The following is a 7,431-nucleotide window of genomic DNA, read 5'->3' on the forward strand; positions in this document are numbered from 1 at the left end:
AGCACACCCTTTATGTGACATGACATTTGAGTGCTTGATAGAAATTAAAAAACTATAGAATATTAAATCCAACATTCCCTCTTTTGAACTCCCATATTCATGGGAGTTCACCCTCTTTATGGATTTATTTATCAATATGGACGTGACACAAACTTACTGCACTCCCCAGGGATCCTGGACCAGACCCCTGATCCAACACCTGTGAAAAGTATCACACACATACACCTTTATAAAAATACAAAAAAACGGCAACACCCCTCCTAGAGAAAGATAATTAAGTGAAACTCTATTTTAAACCACCTTTAAAATATCTCGTGGTATTTTAGAATGATTAAATGCCCAATTGAATGGAGTAAAATATTTGAATATTTAAGTTAACAGAATATTTAAGTTAATGAATATTTAAGTTAATAGTCAAGTTAAATGAATAGCTAAGTTTCCAATTGAATCCACGACCCTTCTCTGGTTGTTTTTCAGAATGACTGAAAGGTAAGACAAAACACTCATATTAAACAGGAAAAGCCAACACCCTCAATTTAAACATTTCTATCTAGCAGGTCTTCGGTTCTTGAGCTTGCGGTGGGAGCCCTTGTTCGTCCACAAGGGTCCTTTGGTGCTCGGCGGGATTCGGCCCGCGGAGTTATCTTCATGTAAAGTCCTCAGAACCTTTATCAGTCTGATTAAACATTCTAAATGACGTGTGTGTATTGGGACAAAACTAAAATCAGTTTGACGCATCTTCTGTTCTTCACGGTCAGGGCTGGTAATCTTCCGTCCTTACCCGATCCACCCGACCGACTTCAGGCAGAGCGGAGACTCCTTCTCCGATGTTTGCCACTGCCTTTTTCCAACCAGAACAAAGGGGCAAAGAATGAGCTCCCACGAAGGTCCTGTCACCTCCTCCAGGTGTAGTGGGGAGCTGTCTTCAGATCACCCTGCATCTGGTCCAGCGATCGATTCCTCTCCTCTGCAGGGGTGCCCTGCTGGTGGGGTCGTACAGGTGCCACTCTCCTTCTGGGGACCGATGGCATGTGATGTTCTGTCCACCACCTGGTGGGGTCTTGTCCTGTCCCTCTTTTCAGCAGGACTCAGTCTGATGTGAGCTTGTCTCCTCGGTCAGAGTTCCTCCCTCCTGATGAGAAAAGCTGGACACCAAAGCTCGCGAATTGTTAAACACCCTGCATGGCCTTTTGATTATTTTATCTGTGGTCCTGGAAAAACTGACTGTGGTTACTTCTGTAGTGAATAAAACCTTTTTCTGAATTATTGGACACCCTGATGGTTATTATTGCTACTGATAGGTGTATTATTACTGTAGTAGTACATATACGAGATATATGCATACAATTTTCACGAGTTCCTCATCTTTCTGACTGTGTAATGTCGTGCATTGAATTTTAACAGAAATGCGAACGAGAGACGTTATTATCTTTGACCCATCAAATGAATGCGGTCATTTATTTTCAGAATCAAAGTTTAACATCAAACATTTACATTAATTTGGCAAAATATGAAAATAATAACAGACAAGTTTCACAAAATAATGAGCTTCAATCACGCGGCGGTGATTGAGGACTTTGCTTCAGATATTTCTAAAATATCTGTACTGATTTTATGAGAAAGCAGAGTTTAAGATGGAGATGGAGATTTATCTTACAGAGAGATATGTGAGGGAATTAATCTGTTTGACCAGAAAACGTGCACGCTCCATCAGATATCAGCTGGCCTCCGGTACACTTAGTCGAAAATAGAACCCTCTACCTGGTTGACGATGGAATCAGCGTCAGAGTAGGTTCCTTTCTGACTCTTTCAGCGTCTCCGTGAGAACTGCCAAACCCTCAGAGAGTCGTACGTGGTGTTCAAACAGAAATTATAATCCCAACATCGTCACTGCATTCTGTATTCCAACGGAAGCACTCTGGGCTTCAGACATCAGAGTTTTCCCCATCAGACATCAGAGTTTTCAGACTCTAGAACTTCTTCAGAACCTCCATCACTCTGAGACTCTTAGACTCTATCACTCCCAGACTCTAACAGAACCGGGAAGTTGCCACATTTTAAATGAGTTGACTTCCGGGTCAATTTTAGAGCTTTCTGATTCGTGGATGGACCAGAAAGAGGTGTGTTTTGTGACGTAAGATGTTATGATAAGTCGAGGTCAGAGAATGAGATTGCTCAACAACTGACAGAGAGATTATTGCAGAAAAGCAGACTTCGTGGAGTCAAACTCTTCTGTATCTTCTGTAAAGATTAAACATGACATTTTTCTCGGTAAACATTTTAGTTGACCGAAAACCGACCTTTAACATACTTACAAACTTGGCTCATTTCAGACAGAAAATCAAGAAATGCATATTAACCTGATTTCTTCTTTGAATGAGGAATAAAAATCATTACTTACTGTTTATGTAAAATAAAAATGAGTAGTTCTTTTCAACCTGTAAGCATTGAGTGAAACTAACACAATTTGATTATCAAACATTTGTAAAGTAGTAATGATTATAGAGAATTGTCTTTTCTGCTTGATTAATTCAAGAAAGAAAGTCATCAGATGGCTCAAACTGTATTCAGATCAATGAAATAACAGTCTCTGTCCATCTGATAGATTTGAGGTCAGATCAGGTTCAGATCAGGTTCAGATCAGGTTCACTACAGTACACTGTAATGTTATCCTAAAACAGAATTAGTAAAACTAAAATAAAATGCTATTCTTACATGCATCTGTACACTTGAAGCTGAATTGTGTTACAAACTGGACTTCTCCAGGTATACCTGTGTGCTCTCATCCCATCTGTCACCCTTACAAGCCTTTGTCGTCAACCGGTCTACCTACAATTAAAATAAAACATACACAATACAACAACAACAACAATAATAATAACAATCCCCCACGCCGGCCCCCCTCCTCCTGGAGCCTGTGGAAGTAACTTCATTAAATCGCTTGCGCCAACAGCATCAATCAAAATACAATATAAACTTAAAAGTTTAACCAACTGACATACAACACTGTGAGAGAAAAAAGTATTTAATCTTCCATCCAGGTACCTGTCTGTGCTAGAGAAGGGAAGAAATAGCAAGGAAGAAACAGAGAGAAAGAGAAAAAATAAAAGAGAAAGAGAACGAGGAAAAAATGGTTAAAATCCTTTGTTCATGAACCCTTTTCTTATTAGCCCAATTAAACTATAAGTCCCGTCCAGTCCAGTCAAGTCAGTTGTGTTTAAAATTATCAAACCACCCCATTTCCCTTTAACCTTTGCTCAAATCCACCTCAGGCTAGGGGCGTCCCCCTTTCTGGAATCTGTACACATTACAACAAAGAGAAAAAGATACTTTTGTTAAACTGATATACATATATACAAGTGCAATGTCGTTATGGAGGTTTCTGATTTATTCATTTCCCAATGTCGATGTGATTACCCTACCTGATATGATCTTTTAATCGCCTCAGAAGAAGTTATTTTTGTATAGTTTGTAATGATCTAATCCTTGTATGAACTGTTCCCTGCTCAGAGCCGCCTACACACCTCCCCCCTTTTTGAAACGGCATTGTTTCAAATCTGAAGTATTACCGTCTGCAATCCACTAACACCCAGATTGAGCATTAGTTACAGAACTAAAAATATGGTGTAGTTTTAAACTTCCCACTACTGTTATTCACCCCAGGTTTTGCAAACAATTACCCAACTACAACCCAAGCTCTCCTACAAATTAGCAAAAAGTTAATTAAATAAATTTCATCTCTTGTATCAAACCAGACCCCCCACATGTGCTCCGTCAAAGCAAAGACAATCCTTCAGTGTTATTTTAGAAAACATTAGTGAACTTCATCCAAATCAGGTCTCAGGTTCCTCTTGAATGAGACTTCCTGACCTGTATAAACGGAAAGTTAAAATCAATATTTTGCTCAGGGGTGTGGAGCATTTGAGGTAATAAAACAATTTTCATCTCAGAGCAGTTGGAGCAGGTGAATCATCTAGCACTCCCACATCAGTACTTCTGTCATGTTGTGTCACCTGTCTTAAAATGAGTCTATGTGAGTGATTATTATCAAAGCCAGCTGCAGTTTTTTGATCACGACCCCAAAGTGCTTAGATGACCATCACAGACCAAATGTGGGGTTGACACATCCGTCAGGCTGCAGTTGATGTTAGTGACCCTGGACAGAGTGACCACCAGCTCTTCTTTCAGCCTTTCAGTCCCCAGATTCGTCTCCGTCTGTCTGGAGACCAGTTCAGCTTTGTGCAGCAGTTCATATCTCAGCATACAGCAAGACTTGACTGGATGTTCTCGCTGTGGACAAACTCCAGGACCCCCTCTGGACAGTTAGTTCAGTTCGCTCTTGGACTGTTAGATCTTTGAAAAGTCACGTTACTTGGCTGAAAAGTTCTTTGTTGCTGTGTCAGTTGTGGTCGACTGACAACTTATTTGAACCGTCCTATTGGTCAGTTTCACAGACCCAACGTCAGCGCCCACCTGAACACATTTGTATCCGATCCGGCCCCCGGCACTCGAGAGTCCTGATCAAAACTCAGATGGATGCTGTATGCAGTTAAATGCTACCTTCTATGTTTTGTGGGCCTAATCAGACTCATCTTCCCACTCCAAAGTTCTGTCATCTCCAGCTGCAGAGAAGAAAAAAAAAAATCAAATTATTAAAATCAGATCCAACATTCATCTGTTATCCACATTAATCGTTTGTTAGCAAGTTTTACTCTGGAACCACAGCGTTTACCCCAACGGAGTCATCCTGGTGTCCTGGATTGTACAATAGATGTTTTAACCGCTCAATTATACAAGAGTGAAAGCTTTCATTAAACACTGCACAAGCCAATTCTTTACGCCTACTGCATAAAATATTCCCCTCCAAACAATGTCCTCCATCTTGTAGAGTATGTGTGTTGACACATCACCTGACAGTGAAGTCCACTCCCAGGGCCATATTATCAGTCCAGACCTTGTAAATTTAGGCAGCATGTTAATATGTAATCACTTATTATTATATAACCAATCTGCAAATCATCTCTTCTCATAACTATGCTTTCCCACTGTATCACAAACAAAATACTTTTAATACAAATCAATTAAGACTATGTATACCCTTCAAGACATCACAGAGTCCATTATCACTGCACAAAAACGTGTACATGCCCTTTGTTCACAAAGTACAACTTCTTAAACTCACCATGTACACCTCTCTGTTGTCCTGTTGCACTCCCAGGACCTGTGTGAAGTCTCAAATAATAAAGTTAAAGTCACGGCGTTTACCCACTAGAATTATTGTTGTCCCATAAATAACCTAGTCCCCGCAGCTCTTAGAAGGAAACAGCTCCTTTGGGCTTTGCCTTTACCTTTTCAAGGCTGATTAATTTAAACTAAGTTTTTCAATATGAGTCCGGTAAGATTTTCTTTGACCAGAATAAAATTCAATATTTTACAAGTGTCAAAGATTTTGTCTATTACTTATTTTATTCTGTTGTTTCGCAGTTGAGTTTAAAACCTGAGTTTATTGTCAATTCCAAGAAGAAAGTTAATCTAATTTGTTCAGTACCACCAAGACCACCTCTACAATATTTCCCTTCCACTCGTTCGCTTTGACATCTCAACCCTCTACTGTCTAATCTGACTCCAAGATGATTCAACCTTCTCCAGCTGACTCACTCTGACTCCATCTCCTGGTTAATTGCAGCTCGTACACGTGATGTCCTCTCTTTCCTTGAGATTCAAACCATCCTCTGTTTCAGAGTTCACTGCCTCCTTCCTATCATACAGAAAATTGTTTAGTTTAACCTTGTGTCTGCTCCTATCTCCGTTTCTGTCTGGCCTCAGACGGCTATCAGCAAATATTTGAAAGATCTTCAGCTATCCCTGTTCCCATATCAGATACCATTTAGCTGTGACACGCCAATCAGCTATATTTTTAAATTAATCCAACTTGTACAGCCTAAATCATTAAAAATCAAGCTCTACCCCCTTAATTTTGGTACATAAAGCTTATTTCCGCTTGTTTGTGCTAGTGGCCCCCTGATCTCAAACTAATTACCTCCTTTTCATATTGATACTCCCTACAAGTCGTGCAATTTGCCTCTGATATGATCCTGTAGGTTTTCCACAGGCTACACCTGTACCACATTCATGAGTTCCACACCTGATAACAACATTCACACACCCAGGCATTCAAATATGTTATTGTCATTCACTCCTGGCCGCAGCCGTAATAAAACAAACACAAGTCTGGTACGGAACAACCCAGCGGCCAGACCTGTCCTTGCCTCACAGCAGCGCCCCCTTCCGGTCAGGATACGGAAGCACCGATCACACGAGACACCTCTGACGCAGAAACGAAGACAAAACAAAACACGCGTAAACCTTCACCTCGTGTATGGAACAAAGAAACGCTCCCTTCCTCCCACACGAGTGCTTTACCACACACACACAGACAGAGTGTCTGTCAAAATCCGCAAAGCACGGCACACAATGAACTTATTCTAAATATACACTACGGTGATCTCCCAGACCACCGGAAATTTGGCAAACACACTATGCTATTTCACTCATTTTCTCTCAAAGCTAAACTAATAATGGGGTCCAATTTAGGCGGCAGTCAACACTGGCCAGAGGAGTCCCGTCCCTCAGCCCCCCAAGACGTTTGTGAGACGCTTGGGACCTTAATCTCGTCAGATCAAAGTTTTGGTGGCCAATCCCGCTGAATTTTGAGAGAAAACGTTGTCACCCACGTGACTTCCGGCAGGCCTTCCGCCGTCCACCGGCACAAGTCCACAAACTTGTGAAAACTACCTAAAAACGTCTAAGTAAGCATTCGGCGCTTAAACCGTCTGAATATCGTAACCCACCTCGTCAGAATTAACACGAATCACCGGGAGTTATCTTAAATAAAACCATCTTTATTTTCCGGAGATGGCCGCATGCACACGAACAGAGGAAGTTGAATTTAGTTTTAATTTAGTTTACAGTCGAAAAGCCAGAAACTCCGGACCTTAAGGTCCAAACAGTTAACCAGCTTACCTGAAAGTAATGGGCCCAGTTCTGCTCTCTGTGTGCACCGCAAGCCACCTCGATCCAATTCAGTGTAGGCCGCATCACCTCGCCGCACGTCGGGTCACCATTTGTCGTGGATAGAATACCACGTCGTGTTCAAAACGGCGGAGGCGTCGCCCTTCGTATAAAAGATTTATTTGACACAACATGGGTTACAGATATTCAGAGACAAACAATTACATTAATAAGATATATACATATAAATGGAGCATTAAGAACGAACCGCCTCGTGTGCGCCTCCCGGAAAATGCTCGCTGGGCGTGCGTCATTTCCGGCCTTTTATCCCCGTTTGAGAAGGCTAGCTTCCTGATTGGTTCAGCTTCTGTCGCTATGGTTACGACTTAGCCCGCCCCCTCAAGGACGTTGACGTCTATA

General features: G+C 41.4%; 1 protein-coding gene across 1 annotated transcript in view; it reads right to left on the reverse strand.

The window, feature by feature from the left end:
* snapc2 (small nuclear RNA activating complex, polypeptide 2) overlaps nt 1–7,431 on the reverse strand; it is a 107,588-nt gene that overhangs the window by 26,617 nt on the left and 73,540 nt on the right. The window lies entirely within an intron of this gene.

The sequence above is a fragment of the Nematolebias whitei genome, chromosome 1 (assembly GCF_014905685.2).
Source record: "Nematolebias whitei isolate Nwh7 chromosome 1, NemWhi1, whole genome shotgun sequence".
NCBI lineage: Eukaryota > Metazoa > Chordata > Actinopteri > Cyprinodontiformes > Rivulidae > Nematolebias > Nematolebias whitei.